The sequence below is a fragment of the Amblyraja radiata genome, chromosome 15 (assembly GCF_010909765.2).
Source record: "Amblyraja radiata isolate CabotCenter1 chromosome 15, sAmbRad1.1.pri, whole genome shotgun sequence".
NCBI lineage: Eukaryota > Metazoa > Chordata > Chondrichthyes > Rajiformes > Rajidae > Amblyraja > Amblyraja radiata.
In genome coordinates this window covers 38411950-38437489 of record NC_045970.1, presented here as the reverse complement: position 1 = coordinate 38437489, position 25540 = coordinate 38411950, and the positions used below count along the sequence as shown (strand labels likewise).

At 48.9% G+C, this 25540-nt stretch overlaps 1 protein-coding gene across 2 annotated transcripts in view; it reads right to left on the bottom strand.

The window, feature by feature from the left end:
- Window positions 1-25540, bottom strand: part of slit1 (slit guidance ligand 1) — a 135416-nt gene that overhangs the window by 99870 nt on the left and 10006 nt on the right. The gene's annotated exons all lie outside the window — the stretch shown is intronic.

The following is a 25540-nucleotide window of genomic DNA, read 5'->3' as shown; positions in this document are numbered from 1 at the left end:
CCCTGCTTTAGGAGAAGGAATAGATGGAATGGAGATGATGGGGTGGAAGGGGGATGAGAGACTGATAGGTGGATGGAGGGGAAAGACAGAGGAAGGGGATGGAGGTGGAGACAGGGGAAGGGGGAGGGGAACAGGGGGACCAAAACGAAACGGAATACTCCAAATACAGCCTCACCGACTCCACTCTGAGTAAAAAGACACAGAGTGCTGGATGTTAACTCAGCAGGTCAGGCAGCATCTTTGGAGAACATGGATAGGTGACGTATCGGGTCAGAACGACCCAACTCGAAACATCACCTATCCAGAGATTCTGCCCGAACGGCTGAGTTACTCCAGCACTTTGTGTCTTTTTGTATTTAAACCAGCATCTGCAGTTCCTTGCAGAAACAGAGAACTGCAGAAGCTGGTTTCATATTTGCAAGGATAGACACAAAGTTCTGGAGTAACTCAGCGGGCCAGGCAACATCCCTGGAGAACATGGATAGGTGACGTTTCGGGTTGGGACGGGCACCTTCTTTAAAGGGTCCCAACCCAAAATGTCCCCCATCCCTTTTCTCCAGCGATGCTGCCTGACCCGCTGAGTTACCCCAGCACTTACAGTATCTGCAGCTCCTTGTTTCTCCACGCTGAATAAACTGCGTGCCACTTGGGTCTGGAATCATTGCGATAAATTAAATGGAAAGTTCTTTTACTAAGTCCCGCGCTCGATTATACCGCCTGTTGTTTGATGATATTAATTCATTAACGACGTCGTTAAACAGACATAAAGTATGCAAGGGGTGGATTAATGAGGTTTCAGAGTAGCAGGGGAATACGCCGGCACAGATCGGCGTGTGAGGAAGTCAAGTGGTTTTAACAAGGGGCAAGTATTTCATTGTTGCGGGTGGGATATGTGATACCTCATCACACTTTGGAGGAGAGAGGCACGTGAGTTGTGTGGGATGGGAGCCAGACAAGAAATAGACATATGCTAAACGACAAAGACAGTCACACACTTGGAAGGATGTGGAGGCTTTCGGGAGGATGTTTCAGTTTTAGTTTTCAGTTTTAGAAATACAGCGCGGAAACAGCCCACTGGGCCCGCGCCAACCAGCGATCACCCATAAACACTAGTGCGTAGGAAGGAACTGCAGATGCTGGTTTATACTGAATATCGATGCAAAGCGCTGGAGTAACTCAGCGAGTCTGGCAGCATCTCAGGAGAAAAAGGATGGGTGACTTTTCAGGTTGGAACCCTTCTTCAGACCCTGGTGAACATTAGGGACAGTGAACAGAATTGAATTTGATTTTTTAAAATTTAAACATGGACAGTGCATATTGATGAACATTTACATTCCTGGGATGTCAGGACTTTCATATGAAGAAAGACTGGATAGACTCGGCTTGTACTCGCTAGAATTTAGAAGATTGAGGGGGGATCTTATAGAAACTTACAAAATTCTTAAGGGGTTGGACAGGCTAGATGCAGGAAGATTGTTCCCGATGTTGGGGAAGTCCAGAACAAGGGGTCACAGATTAAGGATAAGGGGGAAATCTTTTAGGACTGAGATGAGAAAAACATTTTTCCCACAGAGAGTGGTGAATCTCTGGAATTCTCTGCCACAGAAGGTAGTTGAGGCCAGTTCATTGGCTATATTTAAGAGAGTTAGATGTGGCCCTTGCGGCTAAAGGGATCAGGGGGTATGGAGAGAAGGCAGGTACAGGATACTGAGTTGGATGATCAGCCATGATCATATTGAATGGCGGTGCAGGCTCGAAGGGCCGAATGGCCTGCTCCTGCACCTATTGTCTATGTTTCTATGTTTCTACATGTAAATATGCAAGATTATAGCCAATTGCTAATTTCCATCTTTAGTCCCTTTGGCAGCAAAAAGAAACAATTATACAAGACGCACAACCAACTCAATTCACACAGACATCCATCACAGCGAGTCTCCTCCTCACTGTGATGGAAGGCAAAGTCTTGTCTCTCCCCTGCTCTCCATCCCCTCCCGATGTTAAAGCCCCCGGCTGGCGATGGTAAGTCCCGCTTAAGAAGCCAATTTACCTACAAACCTGTACGTCTTTGGAGTGTGGGAGGAAACCAGAGCACCCGGAGAAAACCCACGTGGTCACAGGGAGATGGTACAAACTCCATACAGACACACAGCACCCGTCAGTAGCCAGGATCGACCCGGGACTGGCACAGTGCCACCGTGCCGCCCTTGACAATCTCTTATGTGTACTCTTCAATTATTCAACCCGTAAACAAAATTAACCCCCCACATTTAAGTGGTGCCTTGGATGGGATATTACTGAGACACTTTTGGTGAAGCTCGGCACCGGGCCACATTGGCGGAATCTCGGATATATGACAGAAAGTGTGGTTGCAGAAGTCAGTTTTAAGGGTTTTTTTTGTCAAGAGGGAGTTTACCCCACATAATGCGGGCAGCTGGAACTAGTGTAGATGGGGCATTTTGGTCAGCATGGGCAAGTTGGGCCGAAGGGCCTGTTTTTGTGCTGTATGACTCTATGACTATCCATTCCCTACATATTCGTGACAACTTTCCCCGATGGAATTATCAAATGTTAGAGGCCATAGCTTTCAAATGAGAACAGCAACGTTTAAGGGTGATCTGCGGGCAAGTTTCTTTATGCAGATTGTGGTGGGTGCCTGGAATGTGCTGCCAGGGGGTGGTGGTGGAGGCAGATTTGATAGTGGCATTTACCACTTCTAGATAGGCACATGGACATGTAGGGAATGAGGGCTATGGATCACGTGCAGACAGAGGAGATGAGTTTAACTTGGCATTATGTTCTTTTTCTCCACTGATGCCGCCTGATCCGCTGAGTTACTCCAGCACGTTGTGTCTATCGGTGCCCCAGGCACTGTGTACAGAATGATTAGGACAGTTCAGCTCCTGCCGTGGGTGAGAATGGCTCAGAGGTCTAACCAGTGGAGCTGCTGCCTCAGAGCTCCAGATACCAGCAATCAACCCTGAATTAGACCAACTACTCCGGGGACGCCCGTCGACCTACAGTCTGACGCGGTTCTTTGTTGGGAGGAAGTGGAGCTCCCTGGAGACAAGAACTTTCCTCGCAATCTCCGCGCTGTTTTGCAAACAACTTCATGGGAAATGAAGCTTTTGAGATCAGTGCATCTCACACAGAGTCACGAGTAATTAAAGACAAGAAATGCAATGGTTTCCTCAACGTGCTGTTTACAACTATGCTCTGATTGACCTCACTTCATAAGATCATAAAACATAGGAGCAGAATTAGGCCATTCGGCCCATCGAGTCTTCTCCGCCATTCAGTCAATGACTGATCCATCTTTCCCTCTCAACCCCATTCTCCTGCCTTCTCCCCTTAACCTTTGATGCCCTCACTAATCAAGAACCGACCAATCCCTGCTTTAAAAATACCCATTGCCTTGGCCTCCACCGTCTGTGGCAATGAATTCCACAGATTCACCACCCTCCGGCATTTCGTGTCTATCTTCGGTGTAAACCAGCATCTGCATTCCTGCCTTCACATTTCATTCTTCCAATATGTTTGCACAATTTTTAGTCGTGGGTGTCAGGGGTTATGGGGAGAAAGCAGGAGCATGGGGTTAAGAGGTAAAGATAGATCAGTCATGATTGAATGGAGGAGTAGACTTGATGGGCCGAATGGCCTAATTTCGCTCCTATCACTTATGGACATGATAAAGATCAAGGTTTGTCCTCCCTTCCAATGTGCCCTTGGCAGGTTACTGGTGACCCTTCTATATAAGTGCAATGATTATCCCTTGTCACTGCCATTTGGCGTGCAGTTAGATGCCAACCAGGTGTGGTGTGGACGAGCAAGGAACTGTAGATGCCGGTATACATAAAAAAGACACAAAGTGCTGGAGTGGCTGCTGGAAAATGGGACTGGCTATTAATGGGGGGGGGAGGGGGGGGCATGTTGGACGGCATGGACAAGTTGGGCCGAAGGGCCTATTTATTCACTGTACAACAAAATAGGATGGCATAATGATGTAGTGGTAGAGTTGCTGCCTCACAGCACCAGAGACCCGGGGTTGATCCTGACTATGTGTGCCGTCTGTGTGGAGTTTGCACGCTCTCCCCGTGACCGCTTGGGTTTTCTCATTCCACATACAAAGACGTACAGGTTTGTAGGTTCATTGGCTTCTGTAAATTGTCGCTGGTGGGTAGGATGGGGCTAGTGTATATGTGATCGCTGGTCAGCGACAGAGCGGGGAGGTTAATTGGCCCTCTGTAGGTTGCCCCTCATGTGTGGGATGTGAAACTGGGATAACATAGAACTCGTGTCAATGGGTGATCGTTGGGTCGGCACGGACTCGGTGGGTCGAAGGGCCTGATTTCACGCTGTATCTCTCAACTGAACGGAACCAAAGGAAACTAAATTGAACAATCTTGCTCACATCTGACGTGAGAAAGGAAATGCATGCGGAGGCTGGAAATTGGAAATAACACTAAATCTATCAAAGGGAAGATCAACCATGTGCTCTCAACAGTGTCATTACCAATAATACCAGCCTAATACCATGTGAGAAATCAACGACACAGAGTAAGATGGAGAGGCCGAGGGAACGATTGAGTTTTTAGAGATACAGTGTGGAAGCATGCCCTTTGGCCCACCGAGTTCATGCCCACTATCAATCACAACCATTCATTGCCAATGGTAATGATCAAGGTGAATGGTCATGTTTTATCTAAATTTGGCTTGATGATAACGCCCCTGTCCCACTTAGGAAACCTGAACGGAAACCTCTGGAGACTTTGCGCCCCACCCAAGGTTTCCGTGCGGTTCCCGGAGGTTGCAGGTGGTTGCCGGAGGTTGCAGGTAGTGGAAGCAGGTAGGGAGACTGACAAAAACCTCCGGGAACCGCACGGAAACCTTGGGTGGGGCGCAAAGTCTCCAGAGGTTTCCGTTCAGGTTTCCTAAGTGGGACAGGGGCATAACTCTCTTGTTTTTAGGTTGGAGGTAGATTGAATACTTCAGGACTTGACCTTGCAATGAAGATATTTCGTCTGTACAGACGGGGTACAGGCCCTTCAGCCCACCGAGTCCGTGCCGACCAGCGATCCCCGTTACACGAGCACACGCTGTACGCTAGCGACTATTTACGATTTTTTACCAAAGCCAATTAACCTACAAACCTACGCATCTCCGGAGTGTGGGATGAAACCGGAGATCCCAGAGAAACATAGAAAATAGGTGCAGGAGTAGGCCATTCGGCCCTTCGAGCCTGCACTGCCATTCAATATGATCATGGCTGATCATCAAACTCAGTATCCTGTACCTGCCTTCTCTCCATACCCCCTAATACCTTTAGCCACAAGGGCCACATCTAACTTCCTCTGAAATATAGCCAATGAACTGGCCTCAACTACCTTCTGTGGCAGACAATTCCAGAGATTCACCACTCTCTGTGTGAAAAATGATTTTCTCATCTCGGCCCTAAAAGATTTTCCCCTTATCCTTAAACCCACGCGGCCACGGGGAGAACGTACAAACACTCTGTACATCAGCACCCGGGGTCAGGATCGAACTTGGGTCTCTGGCACTGTGAAGTAGCGACTCTACCGCTGCCCGCCAGTGCAAAGTGGGCAGAATTCCACAGTTCAGTTCAGGCCTTTTGAAAGGTTTGTGTAATTAATCCCAATCTTCACCTTATAACACTGCAAACCAGTCATCTCCAATTTTGAGTTCAGAGCTACAGCACGGAAACAGGCCTTTCAGACCACGCTAGTTCTGTGTTATCCCACTTTCTCATCCACTCCCCACACACTAGGGGCAATTTGCAGAAACCGATTTACCTACAAAACCACGTCATTGGGATGTGGGAGGAAACCAGAGCACCTGGAGGAAACCCTTGCAGTCACAGGGAGAACGTACAAACTCCACACAGACAGCACCCGAGGTCAGGATCGAACCCGGGTCTCTGGCGCTATGAGGTAGCGGCACTGCCTGCTGCGCCACTGTGCCGCCTACTGCATTTTTCTGCTCTTTCCAGTTTCCAACCTAATGATATGCATCCTAGCTTTGCGTGCTAAATTCTCATGAAACTGAACATGCCACACAAAAGTCTGATGGAAGCAGATTCGACAATAATTTTTAAGGACGGAATTGAGGAAGAAAATTCCAAAACTATCAACCCCCTAAAGACGTACGGGTTTGTAGGTTAATTGGCCCTCTGTGATTCGCCCTCCAGTGTGTAGGGAGAAAGTGAGATAACATGGAACTAGTGTGAATGGGTGATTAATGGTCGGCCTGGACTCAGTGGGCCGAAGGGCCTGTTTCCATGATGTGTCCCCCAGTGCTAATAAATGGAGGAGAAATAGAAGGTGTGTAAATGAGAGAGGCAGCACGGTGGGCCAGCGGTAGAGTTGCTGCCTCACAGTGCAAAAAACCCAGGTTCGATTCCACCCTCAGGTGCTGTCTGAACGGAGTTTGCTCGTTCTCCCTGTGACCGCGTGGGTTCTTTTTTCCCGGGTGCTCCGGTTTCCTCCCACACTCCAAAGACTTGCAGGTTTGTAAGTTAATTGGCTTCGGTAAAATTGTAAATTGTAGTGTGCGGGACAGTGCTCGTGTACGAGGTGATCGCTGGTCGGCGCGGATTCGGTGGGCCGATGGACCTGTTTCCTTCGGCCTAAGGTAAAGTCTAATAAGAGGAGTGCTCCGCCAATGAGCCAGCACGGGTACGACGGGCCGAGCGGTCTCATTCTACGTGTAAATCCGCGTCCATGATTTCTCGCGAGCGCGCTTGGACATCGTCAATCGTGACGAGTGCACTATAGATTTCTTCCATCTCATCTGTGTACATTGTGTCGTGTCTCTGTGAATGTCAAAAGATCTCCAAAAAGATGATGCATTATTCAGTGAGATTCGCTGCTGGGAGCCAGGCCCAGAAAATTAACATTCTTTACAGGAGCATCTCAGCAAGCAGCGGCTTTGAAATTCCAATAGACCTTCACCTGGAGTTCCCTCCTGCTGACTGAGGAAGGTCAACCCAGAGAGGCAGCAATCTATCAAAGAGAAGACCAGCCATGCGCTCCCAACAGTGTAATTACTAGCAAAACCTGCCTAATACAGAGGGAGAGATGGGCGGGCGGGAGAGGAAGATGGAGAGGCTGCCGGGGAGGCTGAGGAGGAGATTTTTAAAGCTTGAATAGTTATGGAAATTATTTTTAAAAACTGCTGATGGTGCGAATCTGAAACACGAGCAGGAATATGCTGGAAATGCTCAGCCGGGCAGCATCCGTGGAGAGAGAGGGGGAGAGGGAGGAAGAGGGGGAAAGAGGGAGGAAGAGGGGGGTGGAGGGGGTAGAGGGGGAGAGAGCGGGGAGAGAGCGGGGAAGAGGGAAAGAGGACGAGGGGGTAGAGAAGGGGAGAGGGGGTAGAGAGGGGGGAAGAGGGCTGACAGAGAGAGGAAGAGGGGGGGGGAGAGAGAGAGAGAGAGAGAGGATGACAGAAAGCAGATAATAGACAATAGACAATAGGTGCAGGAGTAGGCCATTCGGCCCTTCGTGCCATCACCGCCATTCACTGTGATCATGGCTGATCATCCACAATCAGTACCCCGTTCCTGCCTTCTCCTCATATCCCTTCACTCCGCTATCTATAACAGCTCTATCTAACTCTCTCTTGAAAGCCTCCAGAAAATTGCCCGCCACTGCGTTCTGAGGTAGAGAAATCCACAGATTTACAACTCTGTGTGAAAAAGTTTGTCTTCATCTCCATTCTAAATGGCTTACTCCTTATTCTTAAACTGTGGCCCCTGGTTCTGGACTCTCCCAACATCGGAGAGCATTTTTCCTGCCTCTAGAGTGTCCACACCCTTAACAATCTTATATGTTTCAATAAGATTCCCTCTAAATCCTTCTAAATTCCAGAGTATACAAGCCCAGCCGCTCCATTCTCTCAGCATATGACAATCCCGGGAATTAACCTTGTGAACCTATGCTGTACTCCCTCAATAGCAAGAATGTCCTTCCTCAAATTTGGAGACCAAAACTGCACACAATACTCCAGGTGTGGTCTCACTAGGACCATGTACAACTGCAGAAGGACCTCTTTGCTCCTATACTCAACTCCTCTTGTTATGAAGGCCAACATGCCATTCGCTTTCTTCACTGCCTGCTGCACCTGCATGCTTACTTTCAGTGACTGATGAACAAGGACCCCCAGATCTTGCTGTACTTTTGCCTTTTCCCAACTTGACACCATTTAGATAATAACTACCTCCTCTGGCAGCTCGGTCCATACACCCGCTATCCTCGGTGTAATATAACATTGCCCCTCAGGTTCCTAGCAAATCTTTCCCTCCTCAGGATGGTGGGGTCCAAGCCCATAACTCCATGAAAGTTGCACCATGTAGATCGGGTGGTAAAGAATGGTCGCGAAACTGTGGAATTCATTGCCACAGACGGCTGTGGAGGCCAAGTCATTGGGTATTTTTAAAGTGGAGATTGCGCGATTCTTCATTAGTAAGAGCTTCAAAGTTAACGGGGGAAAGGCAGGAGAATGGGGTTGACAGGGAAAATAGATCAGCCAAGATTGAATGGCTCGATGGGTCGAATGTCATCTGGTCTTATAATGCGGGGAGGGCACAATGGGATCAATGTCGGATTAGCGCGAATGGATGGTCGGTGGCCAGCATGGGCTGGGTGGGCCGAAGGGCCCGTTTCCCTGCTGTGTGACTGTTAACTAAACGCAAGCCTTCCTTCCTCCTCTGTTGACGAGGGACACGGGATAGAGAGAAGTGTGGATAAGAGAAGATGGAGGTAAATAATAGATCAGTGGTCTGGGTGCTTGAGTTGGCAATGTGCCTTCATGTGCAGGGAGTGGAGGATGGGGCTGTGTCTAGCCAATCGTCCATATCAATAATTCATCCGGCATGTCAGAGGGGGATGTTTGTGACTTAAACGGACATCAATTTTGAATGGATTCCTAATGGCAGGGATTCAGGAAACACTCTCGGGCTGTGAGGGGCCAGAGACATTCCCTGGGAAGAGGGTGTAAGACTGAGGGAGGGCGGGAGGGAGGAGGAGGCAGAGAGACGGGGGGGGGGGGGGGGGGAGGAGAGAGGGGAGAAAGAGCGAGGAATGGCCAAAGAGAGGAGGGAGTAACGGGTTGAAGCTGGAGAGAGAAGGAAAAGAAGAGAAACTGGGGAAAGGTAAACAAGTGAATGTAATGGGTCCTTGGGGGAGAGGGAGAGGGAGAGAGAGAGAGAGATAGAGATAGAGAGAGAGAGACAGAGAGAGACGGAGACTGAAAGAGACAAAGAAAGTGAGAAAGATAGACAGTCAGAGACAGACAGAGAGGGTGAGAGAGAGAGACATAGAGGGAGAGAGGGAGGGAGGGAGGGAGGGAGGGAGAGAGGGAGAGAGGGAGAGAGCAGGCACAGTTAGAAAGCAACAAGCGATTCTCAGTTTGGTTTCTTTTGTTAAATGACCAAGGTTCAAGGTGAGAAGGAAAAGATTGAATAGAAACCTAAGGGACAACTTCTTTACACAAAGGGTGGTGGGTGTATGGAACGAGCTGCTGGAGTAGGTAGTTGAGGCAGGTACTATCACAACGTTTAAGAAACAGTTAAACAGATATATGGATAGGATAGGTTTAGAGAGATATGAGCCAAACGCGGGCAGGTGGGACTAGTGTAGATGGGACATGTTGGCTGGTGCGGGCAACTCAGGTCGAGGGGCCTGTTAGTTTCCATGCTGCATGATGTCATGACCATAAGTGTGTACTGACTGCAAATAGAACTGGGACAATTCAGCCTGTGTGGAAGTGGGGAGGATAATGGAGCAGAGCCTCAACAGTACAGCACAGGAACAGGCCCTTCGGCCCACAATGTCCGTGCTGAACATGGTGCCAAATGAAACTCATCTCTTCTGTCTCCATAGCCCTCCATTCCCTGCATATCCATATGTTGATCCAAAAGCCTTTTAAAAGCCACTATTATATTTGCCTCCACCTCCGTGTACAAAACTCGTCCCGCAAACCTCCTTTGGACTTTGTCCCTCTCACAAAGTTAGACCCTCTATTTGATTTTCTCCATCCTGGGAAAAAAAAGATTCTGACTGTCGAGCCTGTCTATGCCTCTCATAATGTTATATCGGGTCTCCCTGCAACCTCCAACGTTCCAGAGGAAACAATTCATATCTGCCCATGTCTGCTCTCCTTGGAGCTAATACCCTTGGATCCAGGCAGCATTCTGGTGAACCTCTCCTGCACCCTTTCCCAAGCCTCCACATCCCTCCTGTAATGGGATGCCCAGAACTGCACGCGATACTCCAAATGTGGCCTCGCTAAAGACCTAGAAGTCCAAGAATTCAAAAGATGGTGGAAATAATCTATTAACATTTGATACATTAAAAATAGAACCCAAAGTGTTGGAGTAACTCAACGAGTCAGGCAGCATCTCAGGAGAACACGAAAGTGGAAGATTCAAACAAGAGGACATGACTTCAGAATTAAGGGACAGAAGTTTAGGGGTAACATGAAGGGGAACTTCTTTACTCAGAGAGTGGTAGCTGTGTGGAATGAGCTTCCAGTGGAAGTGGTGGAGGCCGGTTCGATTTTATCATTTAAAAATAAATTGGATAGGTATATGGATGGGAAAGGAATGGAGGGTTATGGTCTGAGTGCAGGTAGATGGGACTAGGGGAAAATAAGTGTTCGGCACGGACTTGTAGGGCCGAGATGGCCTGTTTCCGTGCTGTAATTGGTATATGGTTATATGGTTATAAGTGAAAGGGGAAAGATCTAATAGGAACCTGAGGGGGAACGTTCTCACTTAGAGGGTGGGTGTATGGAACAATCTGCCAGAGGAGGTAGTTGAGGCAGGTACAGTTAAAAGATATTACGACCGGTATATGCATAGAAAAGGTTTAGAGGTATATGGACCAAATATGGGAAGGTGGGACCAGCGTACATGGAGCATCATGGTCGGCATAGGCTAGTTGGATTGAATGTTTTGTGACTCTCTGACACTATGACGTGAATTGGTGACCTTTCGGGTCACGACTGATTAGTCTGAAGAAGGGTTTTCCAACCTGAAATGTCACCTATCCATGCCCTCCAGAGATGCTACCTGACCCGCTGAGTTACTCCAGCACTTTGTGTTCGATGCAAGATTCCAGCATCTGCAGCTCCTTGTGGCTCTGATGGAAGCATTATGTTTCCTGAACCATTTTTCGCCATTTATTTCTCTATAAATGGAAACTGTGAAGGTAAACAAATCTCACTGTAAACACAGCCTCCCACCACTAACAGTTCTATGGCGCCTCAGTTGTGCCAATCAGCCTTCAATCTCTATCCCGGAGTACCTTCCAGCCAGCTCCCTCTCACTAAAGTCTCCCTCAATTGGTACACTTCACGATGCCTGGGGAAAGCAGCCAACATAATCAAAGACCACTCACACCCCAGTCATTCCCCCTTCACCCCGCTCTCGTCCGGCAGAAGATACAGAAGCCTGAACGCACACACCACAAGCTTCAGGGACAACTTCTTCCCCTCTGTTAAGAGGCTACTGACCAGACCTCTCATGATCTTCCAATATACCTCATTGTGGCCCTTGCACTTTTTTTAAATCTGCACTTTCTCTGCAGCTGTAACACTATAATTTACACTCTGGTATTTTCTCTTTGCACTACCTGTTGTACATGTGTGTGGCATGATTGTACTCATGCATGGTATGATGCGTCTGGATTCGTTGATTTGGGCAGCACGATGGCACAGCGGTAGAGCTACTGCCTTACAAGGTTCGATCTTGACTAGGGGTGCTGTCTGCATGGAGTTTTCACGTTCTCCCCGTGACCACTGTGTGCCGCCCTAAGATGTTCTTCAATCCAGCTCTCCGTCTGCGGTTCCTCAACTTGCAATAACATCCATTATAAAGATTTCCTTTTTGTTCTACCTTTGATTTGCCTCTTTCTCACGGCTCCGGTGAAGGGGAGGGGGGGGGGGGGGGGGGGGGGGGGGGGCGGGGGGCGGGTGGTGCGTTTTGAGACTGGCACAGACTGAGACTCCTTGTCTGCCGGGTCTTGTCCCGAGGTTGCCCCGCAGGTTGCCGAGATACGGGAGGCATCCAGACAGATGCCTGTGTGTTTGGACAGGCGCGGGGGAACGGTGGCAAGTCAGGGCTGGCGGGGAAGACAATGGGAGCGCAGGTGCCACGGCCACAGCTTGTACCGACGTGAGCGGGGTACCGAAGGAAACCAATAAGATGGTGTCAATATTAGCAAGGCCAGTGTCAATATTGGCCGACGTGATCATTTGGGTCTCAATACCCCGGCAAATAGGCCCCCGCAGTGTCTAAAGACTGGTTGTTCTTATAGAGAGTCATCGAGTCACACTGCATGGAAACGCATCCAAGATGGCGTCCAACCCAGGCTACTCTTTGTGAGCTAGCCACTGACAAACGCTCCACTCTTTTAAATCTCCACTCTGCCATTTCTTACTTTAACTACACTATTCACGTTATTCCCTTTATCATGTATCTGTACACTGTGGACGGCTCGATTGTAATCATGTGTGGTCTTTCCGCTGACTGGTGAGCAGGCAACAAAGAATCTTTTCACTGCACCTCGATACACGTGACAATCAACAAAATTAAATTAAACTAAACTAAACCATGTTCTCCAAAGAGGCGTGTCGTAGTGGCGCAGCGGTAGAGATGGTGCCTCACAGTGCTATAGATCTGGCCTCTGACTACGGGTGCTGTCTGTACGGAGTTTGTACGTCCTCCCTGGGACCGCGAGGATGCTCTGGGTTCCTCTCACGTTCCAAGGACGTATTGGTTTGTAGGTTAAGCATGGAAACTACCGGTTTCGGCCCACCGAGTCCACGGCAACCAATGACCACCCGCACACTGGTTCTATCCTACACTCGGGGGAGAATTTACAGAAGCCAACTAACCTACAAGGTTGCACGTTTTTGGAGAGTGAAAGGAAACCGGAGCACCCGGAGGAAACCCATACGGTCACAGGAAGAACGTGCAAACTCAGTACAGACAGCATCCAAGGTCAGGATCGAACTGGGGTCTCTGGCGTGGCAAGGCAGCTGTTCTACTGCTGTGGCACTGTGTACCGCCCCTGCACCCGGAAATATAAGGCAGGATAAATGGAGACCAATTTGAAGGGAGATGTAGAGCTTTGTAACATGTTGTCGAGGCAACGACCCCCTCCCTCAGTGACAACAAGATGAAGCTATGATGTGGAGTCCACACACCGGTCAGAGTCTGTGGTGCTGAAGTAGAGATGGTTGAGAGTTCCTAACTGTAAATGTCGTTAACAATTTGTCCTGGTCCGACCACATTGATGCTTCAGCCAAGAAAGCACATCAATACCTCTACTTCATCAGCATGTCCCCAGAGATTGTTACCAATGCACAGTACAAAACCATACTGTCGCGTTGCATCACAGATTCCTTTGGCAACAGCTCTGCCCAAGAGCGCAAGAAATTGTTGGACCCTTCTTCAGATTAGGGGAACAGTGCTGGAGTAACGCAGCGGGTCAGGCATCATCTCTGGAGAACATGGGTGGATGACCTTTTGGCTCGGGACCCCTCTTCAGGCTTGAATCGGTCCACAGAAGGCTCCCGACCCGAAATGTCACCTATCCGTGTTCTCCAGAGATGCTGCGTGACCCGCTGAGTTACTCCAGCACTTTGTGTCATCCAGAGAAGATAGTTGAGGTGGGTACTATAACAACATTTAAAAGACATTGAGATAGGTACATGGATAGGAAAGGTTTAGAGGGATATGGGTCAAATGCACCATTTTGGGTCGGGACCCTTCTTCAGACTGATTGTATTCGGGAGGGAGGGTGGGAGAAAACTGGACGAGAGGAGGGGCATGGTGAGTGATAGGTGGATACAGGCGAGGGGGAGGGGTTGATTGGCAGATGGTTGGTCCAAGGCCAAAGATGAAAAGACAAAAGGTGTGAGAAAAGGAATGAAGAGATGTGAATTAAGAAGCCAGAGGAAGGAATACAGCACCAGAGACCCGGGTTCAATCCTGACGATGAGCGCTGTCTGTGTAGTTTGTACGTTCTCCCTATGACTGCGTGGGTTTTCTCCGGGTGCTCTGGTTTCCTCTCACATTCCAAGACGTGCTGGTTTTGAGGCTAAATGGCTTCTGCAAATTGTCGCTAGTGTGTAGGATAGAACTAATGTACGGGTGATTGTTGGTCGGCACAGACTCGGTGGGCCAAAGGTCCTGTTTCCACGCTGTATCTTTGAACTAAGCCATCTAAACTAAAAAGAGTAGTGATTTGTGAAGCCAATGGATCAACGTTTGAGACCTCAATGCCATCTCCCTGCCAGGCGTCAGCTTGCAAAGGATCGTACCCAGGGGCCGTAGCTCACGGTTTAATTTGGTGGGACACTCGGTTTAGAAAGAACACCACTTCACGAGCTCTAGTCTCTTCAGGAAGTCTCAAAGCAGTTCACAGTTGATGAATTATACAGATCAAACTCAGCGGCTAATTACTGTACACAAAGATTTTGCAAGCAACAGCCGGGTAAATCTCTAGATAATTTGCTGCTCGATAATAGCTGAGAGATAAACAGAGAACCTCGATGGCAGCTCTGCTTATCACTTGAATCCATCTTAAGGTCCTCCACTGGCAGTGCAACGCTCCCTCAGCTCTCCAGAGGTGAACTTCACGCCAGTTTGAGAAATATACAAAGTGCTGGAGTTACTCAGCGGTTCAGGCAGCACCTCTGGAGAACGTGGAGAGATGACGTTTTGGGTCGGAACCCTTCTTCAGACTCCCCCCTTACAATGTCTGAAGAAATGTCCCGACCCGAATCGTCACCCGTCCATGTTCTCCAGAGATGCTGCCTGATCCAATGAGTTACTCCAGCACTTTGTGTCTTCTTTAGCATAAACCAGCATCTGCTGTTCACTTTTTAATTCATTCAAACTAGTCTAGTGTAGATTGGTAGTTTAATTTAGTTCATTTTCATTGTCCCGTGGACCAAGGTGCAGTGAAAAGCTTATTTTGTGCGCTATCCAGTCAGTGGAAAGACTACATTATTACAATCAGCGTACAGATAAAGGATAACAATGTTTAATGCAAGATAAACCCAGAGAGTTGTGAATTTGTGGAATTCCCTCCCACAGAAGGCAGTAGAGGCCGATTGACTGGATGTATTTAAAAGAGAGTTAGATAGAGCTCTAGGGGCTAGCGGAATCAAGGGATATGGGGAGAAGGCAGGCACGGGTTACTGATTGTGGATGATCAGCCATGATCACAATGAATGGTGGTGCAGGCTCGAAGGGCCGAATGGTCTCCTATTTTCTATGTTCTATCTTTCAAAGTCTAGTAAAGTCCAATTAAAAGGGTCACGACTCGAAACGTCACCTATTCCTTTTCTCCAGAGATGCAACCTGGCCCACTGAGTTAAGCCCCTGTCCCACTTAGGAAACCTGAACGGAAACCTCTGGAGACTTTGCGCCCCACCCAAGGTTTCTGTGCGGTTCCCAGAGGTTGCCGGAGGTTGCAGGTAGTGGAAGCAGGTAGGGAGACTGACAAAAACCTCCGGGAACCTCCGGGAACTGCATGGAAACCTTGGGTGGGGCGCAAAGTCTCCAGAGGTTTCCGTTCAGGTTTCCTAAGTGGGACAGGGGCACGACTCCAGCACTTTTTGTCTATCTATAGTCTGATTAATGATAGTTAGTGTAAAACCAACGAGGTAAAGGCTAGGTCAGGCCCGCTTACAGGCCTGTTTATTCTTGTCACATGTACTAAGGACAGTGTAAAGCTTTTTAGTGCAATCCAGTCAGCGGAATCTCTATATATGATTACAATTGAGCCGTCCACAGTGTACAGATACAGGATAAAGGGAATAAAGAATCAATAACCCCACTCTCACCATCGACGGCACCACTGTCTCCCCATCTCCCCAGGCCCGCAACCTTGGCGTGATCTTTGATTCCACCCTCTCCCTTGAGCCTCACATCCGCCATGTCATTAAAACCTCCTTCTTTCATCTCCGCAACATCGCCAAACTCAGACCCTCTCTCACACCGCTCGCTGCTGAAAGACTCATCCATGCCTTCATCTCCTCCCGACTGGACTATTGCAACTCACTTCTCCTTGGCATCAGCTCCACCTACATCAACCGACTCCAACTGGTCCAGAACGCAGCCGCCCGACTCATCACCCACACCAAATCCTGGCATCACATCACTCCAGTCCTCAAACAACTTCATTGACTTCCCATCTCCCACCGGTTCACCTACAAAATCCTGATCCTCACCTACAAAGCCCTCCACCATCTGGCCCCCCCATATCTCATTGACCTCCTCTCCCCCTACCAACCCTCACGGTCCCTCAGATCCACATCAGCCGGTCTCCTCTCCATCCACAAATCCAACCTCCGCAGTTTTGGGGACAGAGCCTTCTCCAGGGCAGCTCCCAGGCTCTGGAACTCCCTCCCCCAACTGATCCGCAATTCCGTGTCCCTCACCATCTTCCAGTCCCGCCTCAAGACCCATCTCTTCACCTCTGCCTATCCTTAGCCCCACGTCCCCGTCCCTTTTCATCTATGCATTAATTGCCTCATACTGTGTTTTGTATTGAATTCTGTCTTTACTTTGTGTACTAGTCATGTCTCTACTATTTATTTCATTCCCCTTACATGTTTTTCCTCTACATGCTCAATTTTTGTAAGGTGTCCTTGAGACTCTTGAAAGGCGCCCATAAATACAATTTATTATTATTATTATTATTATAAAGTTTAGTGCAGAAGGGTCTCGAAACGTCAGCTATTCCTTTTCTCCGGAGATGCTATCTGAGCCGCTGAGTTACTCCAGCTTTTTGTTTTTTTTAATGTAATGTTTAGTACAAGATAGTCCGAGGGTCTTGCACGTCTGGAGCTGCTGGAAGCTCCACCTTGCCCGGCATCTCGATACTGTATCGCGGGCGGGCAGTTTAAATCAGACCCTGCACTCGTTAAGTGCCTGAGAGGAGACAGGCACAGGCTGACAAATGGCAGAGGCGGTCTCCTCTTTGTCCGCCCTTCAGCCTCCCCAAACCCCCTGGGCCCCGTCTCCCAGGTGACACTTCAAGGTCCCGGTTTCCTGGCAACCGCCGACAATGGATCCTGGGAAAGACATGTGAAAGGGGCTGCCCTTGACACCGCCCGCTTCTGAACCCCGCTCGGAGTCAGCTTAATGAAGAGGCGGTGGAGGAAATGAGAAAACCCTCGCAATTAAAGCCCGTGTTTGCTCTGTCAACCGACCAGCACAATGCAATGCAAACTGTCTCCCAGATACTGTCTCCACCCCCCCCTTCCTCATCTCCAACCCCGTTAACCCCTAACAGTAAGTCAATGTCAGAGGTTCATCTTCCCCCGTGGATTTTACAGTGCAATGCAAAATTTGCAGCCCAGAGAATTGGCCTCAAATGGTCATTGAGTGGTCCCAGCATGGCCCAGTGGTGCCGCAGTAGAGTTGCTGCCTTGCAGCGCCAGAGAACCGGGTTCGATCCTGACTACGGATAGCATCTGTACGGAGTTTGTATGTCCTCCCTGTGACCGTGTGGGTTATCTCCGGGTGCTCTGGTTTCCTCCCACATTCCAAAGACGTACAATTTTGTAGGAAGAAGGGTTTCGGCCCGAAACATTGCCTATCTCTTTCGCTCCATAGATGCTGCTGCACCCGCTGAGTTTCCCCAGCATTTTTGTGTACCTTCGATTTTCCAGCATCTGCAGTTCCTTCTTAAACAGTTTTGTAGGTTAATTGGCTTCAGTAAAAATTGTAAATTGTCCCTCATGTGTAAGATGGTGCTAGTGTATGGGTGATCACTGGTCAGCACAGACTCAGTGGGCCGAAGGGCCTGTTTCTGTGCTCAATCTATAAGGTCCAAATGTAAAGTCTAAAGGAAGGGTTAGGCAGGCAAAGGCTTGGACTATCTTTGATCGGACTTTACACAACCTTATCTTGCACTAAACTCCCTGTCATCATGTAAGTCACCTCCAAAAGTTAAACCTGGCCTCACATGATTATGTGGAAAATCAGTGGGGGATGGGACTCCATCAAAAGTACTTCAATTATTATGGTGAAGAAGGCTACGATGCTAGTGCTGGTAAATATGATTAGTAGGTTAGATTCTGGTTTATTATTGTCAGGTGTACCGAGGTACAAGGCAAAGCTTTGTTTTGTGTGCTCTCCAAACAGATCAGATAATACTAATTCATATAAATACATTCAGTTCATCCCCAATCAGTACCCCGTACCTGCCTTCTCCCCATATCCCCTGACTCCCCTATTTTTAAGAGCCCTATCTAGCTCTCTCTTGAAAGCATCCAGAGAACCTGCCTCCACTGCCCTCTGAGGCAGAGAATTCCACAGACTCACCATTCTCTGTGAGAAAACGTGTTTCCCGGGAATTAACCTTGTAAACCCACGCTGTACTCCCTCAATAGCAAGAAAGTCCTTCCTCAAATGAGGGGACCAAAAACTGCACACAATCATAGGTCATGGGGAGAACGTGCAAACTCTGTACAGACAGCACCCGTAGTCAGGATCAAACCCGGGTCTCTGGCGCTGTAAGACAGCAACTCTACCGCTGAGCCACAGTGCCGCCCTGGTCTATCCTTCGGTAACCTTGATCACGGACCACAACTGGCACAGTGGCACAGCTGGTAGAGCCGCTGCCTTCCAGCACCAGAGATCCAGGTTCGATCCTGACCTCAAGACGCTGTCTGTGTGGAGTTTCCACGTTCTCCATGTGACCGCATGAGCTTCCTCCGGGTGCTCCAGTTCCCCCCCCCCCCCACACATTCAAAAAGGTGTGCAAGTTTTAGGTGAGCTGGCTTCTGTAAATTGTCCCTAGTGTGTAGGATAGGACTGGTGTATGGGGATGATTGCTGGTCGGTACAGACTCGGTGGGCCGAAGGGCCCGTTTCCACACTGTACAGTATCTCTAAAATTAAATTCCACTAATCTTCATGTCATGGAATATGAATCATAAAACAGCGCAGCACAGGATACAATCGTCAAACTCAAATACAATATAGTTCTCAGCATTGTAGCATCAGTTGAACAGACAAAGTCCAATGTCCGCAATGGGGTAGAGGTGAATCGGACAGTACCCTAGCTTATGGAAGGACTGTTCAGAAGCCTGATAACAGAGGGGAAGAAGCTGTTCCTGAGTCTGGTGGTGTGCGCTTTCAAAATCCTGTACCTTCTGCCGGACAGGAGCAGGGAGAGGAAGGAATGACAGTGGGTGGGACAAGTCTTGGCTGTGGGCTGCTGTTCTGAGGCAGCGTGAAGTGTCGATGGTGTCAATGGTGGGGAGTCTGGTCTGTTTGATAGACTGGGCTACATCTGTTTGATAGTGAGGTGTTCCATCTACACTTCACGCTGCCTCGGAAAGGCCACAGGCATAATCAAGGACCAGTCTCTCCCCGGTCACCCCCTCATCTCCCCTCTCCCATCAGACAGGAAATACAGACGTGTCAAAACGCACACCTCCAGATTCAGGGCCAGTTACTTCCCAGCTGTGATCAGGCAATGAACCGTCCTACCACCTACTAGAGAGCGGCTCTGGGCTACCTCTAACCTCATTTGAGAACCCCAGACTATCTTTAATCAGACTATACTGCACTTTATCTTGCACTAAACGTTATTCCCTTTATCCTGTATCTGTACACTGTGGACGGCTCGATTGTAATCATGTATAGTCTTTCCGCTGACTGGATAGCACGCAACAAAAAAGCTTTTCATTGCACCTCGGTACTTGTGACAATAACAAATTAAACTGGACAGTGCGGACATAGTGCGCTGAAGGGTTTGTTCCTGTGCTGTGTGACTCTCGGATTCGAAGACTCCATAACCTTCTTTAGTACTCGAAGATTCTGCATAAAAGTGATGGATGGATTGCCCCTTGGAGAATTGAGAAAGAGATAAACTGTTGCAAGCCAGCAGACAGCCAGGGTTTTATTAATGAGAAAACGGAGGCACACAGTCACAGGTGAAGCTATCCTGGGGCATGGACTCAATTTACAAATTAATTGAGTTTGCGTGCACATGGATGTAACACACGTTCACACTCCCGCAGGGAATGTAATGAGGGTGAAGCTGTTCCGAAGCGGCCTCTCTGATTGAGTGCCGCTCCCGATGGGAAGAAGGAGACAAAGAGGAAAGAAAAAGAACTCCGACATATTATCTCCGGCATCTCTAGTCGGGTTTAGTTGAGAGATACAGCGTGGAGACGGGCCCACGCTGGGGTCCACGGATGAAGGTTTGGTTTAGTTGAGTTTAGTGATATAAGATCAAAACAGGCCTTTAGCTCACCGAGACCACGCTGGCCAGCGATCACCCTGTATGCTGGTTGTATCCCACACACTTTACAGAAGCCAATTAACCTCCAAACCTGCATATCTTTGGAGTGTGGGGGGGAAACCGGAACGCCTGGAACGTGCAAACTCCGTATAGACAGCACCCGTGGTCAGGATCAAACCCGGGTCCTTTTCACCAGAGATGCTGCCTGACCCGCGCAGTTACTCCAGCACTTTGTGTCCTTTTTTGGGTATAAACCATCATCTGCAATTCTTTGTTTCTGGGTTTTGATGGGTTGATGAGGAACGCTGAGGTGGGACACGTAATCTCTTCATCTAGTTCCATCAACGTCTGGGTGGGGTTGGGGAAAACTGCTTTCACTTTCCCCTGATAGTGAATCCTTTTGTCAAATTTAGGCAGATGCGTTTTATCATTTAAATCACTCATGATCTGTTTGTTCAGGTCCATTTGAAAAGGGCTTCTGTAACAGGGCGAGCAGAGATCTTGTCGATGCTTCCCATGAGCTGAGGGGTGGGATTTTAATTTAGTTTAGAGATACGGCATGGAGGCAGGCCCTTCGGCCCGCCGAGCCCGTGCTCACCTTCGATCACTCGTTCGCACTAGCTTTGTGTTATTCCACTTTCTCATCCACTCCCTATACACAAAGGACAATTTACAGAAGCCAATGAACCTACAAACCCGCACGTCTCTAGGATGTGGGAGGAAACCGGAGCACCCGGAGGAGACCCACTTGGTCACAGGGAGAACGTGCGAACTCCACACAAGCAACATCTCCTTCTCCCCCCACTCCCCACTCCCCACTCCCCCTCCTCCCCACTTGTTCCCTTCCACCTATATCCCTCTTTCACATTTCACTCCTCGTCTCTGCCAATCTGACACCCCTTTGTCTTCTTTCATCTCTGGTCTTGGTCCTCCCATCTGTCAATCAAACCCCCCTCCCCCCTCACCCTCTGTATCCGCCCATCACTTGTCCTGGCCCCACCACTTTTCCAGCTCTATCACTCACACCCCCAACCCCCCCCCCCCCACCCCCCCCCCCACCCCCACCCCCACTAAAATGGATCCTGACCCGAAATATCGTCTGTTCATTGGCGGACTGAGCACAAGTGTTTGTCAAAACGGTCGCCGAGTCTACATTGTTCTCACCGATGTAAAGGCATCGTAGATGAGGTTAGATGTGATGCACATGAATCTCTGTCTCACCTGGAAGGACAGCTGGGGTTCCTGGATGGAAGTGATATAAGTGATAGGAGTCGAATTAGGCCATTTGGCCCATCAAATTTGGCCAATTTCATTGTCCTACCAGGGACACATGGCAATAATCTCTAGAATCCCAAGTCTACTCCGCCATTCAATCATGGCTGATCTCTCTCTCCCTCCTAACCCCATTCTCCGGCCTTCTCCCCATTACCTCTGACACCCGTACTAATCAAGAATCTATCAGGTGTTACATTGCCTACAGGTTTGTAGGTTAATTGGCTTTGGTAAAATTGTAAATGGTCCCTGGTGTGTAGGATAGTGCTGGCGTACAGAGTGATCGCTGGTCGGTGTGGACATGGTGGGCTGAAGGGCCTGTTTCCGCGCTGTATCTCGACGGTCCATGAACCATTGCCACCAATTCCATTAACTTTAATTTCCATCCACTGCCTCGCATTGAATTTGCCGACTGTTGTTGGTGGAGAGGAGTCCCATCCATTTCTCGACCACCAACGTTCCTCTTTGTTTTGCTGTTCGTTATCAGTTTGTGTTTACAATATTTCTCAGCCACCGTTATTGGAAAACGAGATGAGAACAATATCTCTGCTTGTGCCAGTTCAGAGCTTGCATCTCCGCCCCCCCCCCCCCCCCTGCCGCTCCTCCCCGATGCCAGGCTTTGTAAGCACTGTTTTATCTGATTCTAGGACAAAGAGGCATTCATTTACTTTCTCCAGAATCATCGCATTGTTTCTGCCTGAGCTACAGGGAGAGGTTGGGGAGGCTAGGACTTTATTCCTTGGAGCACAGGCCGTTCTGAAGAATACTTGCACTCGGTCTGCCAAGGCCTGCTGGATCTTCGCGGTTGTTCAGGGCGGCACGGTGGAGCAGCGGTAGAGTTGCTGCCTCACTGCGCCAGACACCCGGGTTCGATCCCGACTACGATTGCTGGCTGTACGGATTTTGTACGTTTTCCCTGTAACCGCGTGTGTTCTTAAAGGGCTTAAATTCTTAAGGGGTTGGACAGGCTAGATACAGGAAGATTGTTCCCGATGTTGGAGAAGTCCAGAACAAGGGGTCACAGTTTAAGGATAAGGGGGAAATCTTTTAGGACCGAGATGAGGAAAACATTTTTCACACAGAGAGTGGTGAATCTCTGGAACTCCCTGCCACAGAAGGTAGTTGAGGCCAGTTCATTGGCTATATTTAAGAGGTAGTTAGATGTGGCCCTTGTGGCTAAAGGGATCAGGGGGTATGGAGAGAAGGCAGGTACAGGATACTGAGTTGGATGATCAGCCATGATCATATTGAATGGCGGTGCAGGCTCGAAGGGCCGAATGGCCTACTCCTGCACCTATTTTCTATGTTTCTATGTTTCTATGTCTATGTTTCTTTGGGTGCTCTGGTTTTCTCCCACATCCCAAAGACATGCAGGTCGTAGGTTGGGCGAGTCCAGAACCAGGGGCCACAGTCTTAGAATAAAGGGGAGGTCATTTAAGACTCAGGTGAGAAAAAAACTTTTTCACCCAGAGAGTTGTGAATTTGTGGAATTCCCTGCCACAGAGGGCAGTGGAGGCCAAGTCACTGGATGGATTTAAGAGAGAGTTAGATAGAGCTCTAGGGGCTAGTGGAGTCAAGGGATATGGGGAGAAGGCAGGCACGGATTATTGATAGGGGACAATCAGCCATGATCACAATGAATGGCGGTGCTGGCTCGAAGGGCCGAAGGGCCTCCTCCTGCACCTATTTTCTATGTTTCTATGTTTCTGTAAATTGCCCCTTGCGTGTAGGATGGAAATAGTGTATGGGTGATCGCTAGTCCGCGTGGACCCACTGAGCTTTAAGGCCAGTTTCCATGCTGTATATCTACACTTAACTAAGCTAACCACTTTAACTCCCCTTCCCATTCCTATACTGACCTTGCTGTCCTGGGCTTCCTCCATTGCCAGAGTGAGGCCACACGCAAACTGGAGGAACAGCACCTCATATTCCGCTTGGGTAGCTTACAACCCAATGGTATGAACATCGAATTCTCTAATATGAGGTAACTAACAATCACCCCCCCCCCCCCAACCCGCTCCCCTTTCTCCTCCCATCTTCCTTCCCTCCCCCCGCCCCATCCCCTATTCTGTGTCCCACCTGGACTCGCACCCATTTCTTCCCTTCCCGTTCTACCTACCTTCCTCTCTCCTCACAATTCGCAACTCTTCAATCTTTTGGTCTCCCATCTTTTTTTCCCATCTCTGGACTTTTGTCCAACCATCTGCCCATCAAACATCCCCCTCGCCTGTATCCACCTATTACTTGCCAAGCTTTACCCTGCACCACCTCTCTTCCAGCTTTCTCCCTCCTCCTCCTCTACAATCAGTCTGAAGAAGGGCCCCAACCGGAAGCGTCACCAAACCATGTTCTCCAACGATGCTGCCTGAACTACTGAGTTACTGCAGCACTGTGTCTTGCATTTTCTTCTCCCTGCATCCCAATAACTTCCTCCACATTATAGCCCACTACCACACATCAAGTATTTCACCTCGGTACACATAATAATAAAGAACCATTGAGCGTTGACATCACGGGCCTGCACGTCTTTGGGATGTGGGAGGAAAACGGAGCACCCAGAGGAAACCCACGCAGCCACAGGGAGAACGTACAAACTCCACACATTTCTTGGAGTGAAAGGCCAAAGAGCTGACCCCCGGCAACCACTCTTTCTGAAGAGGAAGGGACCTCGTATCAGGAAGGAAAAGGAGAGGAGGTGAAGAATGTACTCTGGCTGCCTCAGCTTGGCTGACTGCCAAGAAGCAAAGGGGTTCTGCATATCTACTAACCATGCGGGTAGTCACTGAGTGATAGTCCTTAATTTACACAGAACCCATATCTGAATGAGACTGGGATCCTCTATGTTGAATACAATGGGGGTAAACATAACACAAATTATTCTCTCTCTCTCTCTCTCTCTCTCCCCCTCTCTCTTTCTCCCTCTTCTCCCCTCTCTCTTCCCCCCCTCTTTCTCTCTCTATCAATCTCTTCCCTCCCTCTCTCTTTCTCCCTCTCTCGCCTGCTCTGCTCCCCCCCTCTCTCTCACACACACCACACATCACAAACACAAAGACATACACACAACACATGCAATAGATGAGCCCCCCCCCCACACACCGCAAATCACATTTGATACAGAGACCACACACACACAGATCAACGGAGACACACACCGCATGCACTTAATTCTCACACATAAATGCATATCACTAACAAAACACACATGCACCGTGCAAAGATGCATAATGCACACGGACATCTGTACCCATCAACCACTCACACACACACACGCACTGATTCACACACGTACAAAAACACATCACAATGTACAGAAACACACACACACGCACAGACGATACACTGACACACACACACACAATAAACACAGGCACAGAGACAATACACTCACGCGCGCACACATGCAAACACACACACGATGTACAGACAGACAGACACACACATGACACACAGACACTTTCTGTTCACTCTCTTGTGGAACATGTCTACCTGGTGTATAGTTTACAGTTGTGCGTGCATGGCCAGGGGTTTATGTGCCTGTGACCCAGCTACAAGCAAGATTGTTGCTCACCGCATTTATGGAGTGACAATAAACTCATTCTTGATTGAGAATCAGTCATAAAGCATGGCAACTGGCCCTTCAGCCCAACTCACCAATGCCATCCAAGATTCCCCATCTACACTAGCCCCATCTGCTTGTGTTTGGCCCAAGTCCCTCTAAACCTTTCCTATCCAGGTGCTTTACAAGGGGAATTGTCCATCAATGTGATCAATGTGGTACTCAAACCGAAGAAACAAGGAACTGCAGATGTTGCTTTCCACCAAAGATAGACACAAAGTGCTGGAGGAACTCAGCGGGTCAGGCAGCATCTCTGAAGAAAAGGAATAGCTGACGTTTCGGTTCGGAGCCCATCTTCAGACTCAAGACTCAAGACCTGAAAAGCTGAGGATGTTTTATAATCACATCCGCCTGGGCTTAAA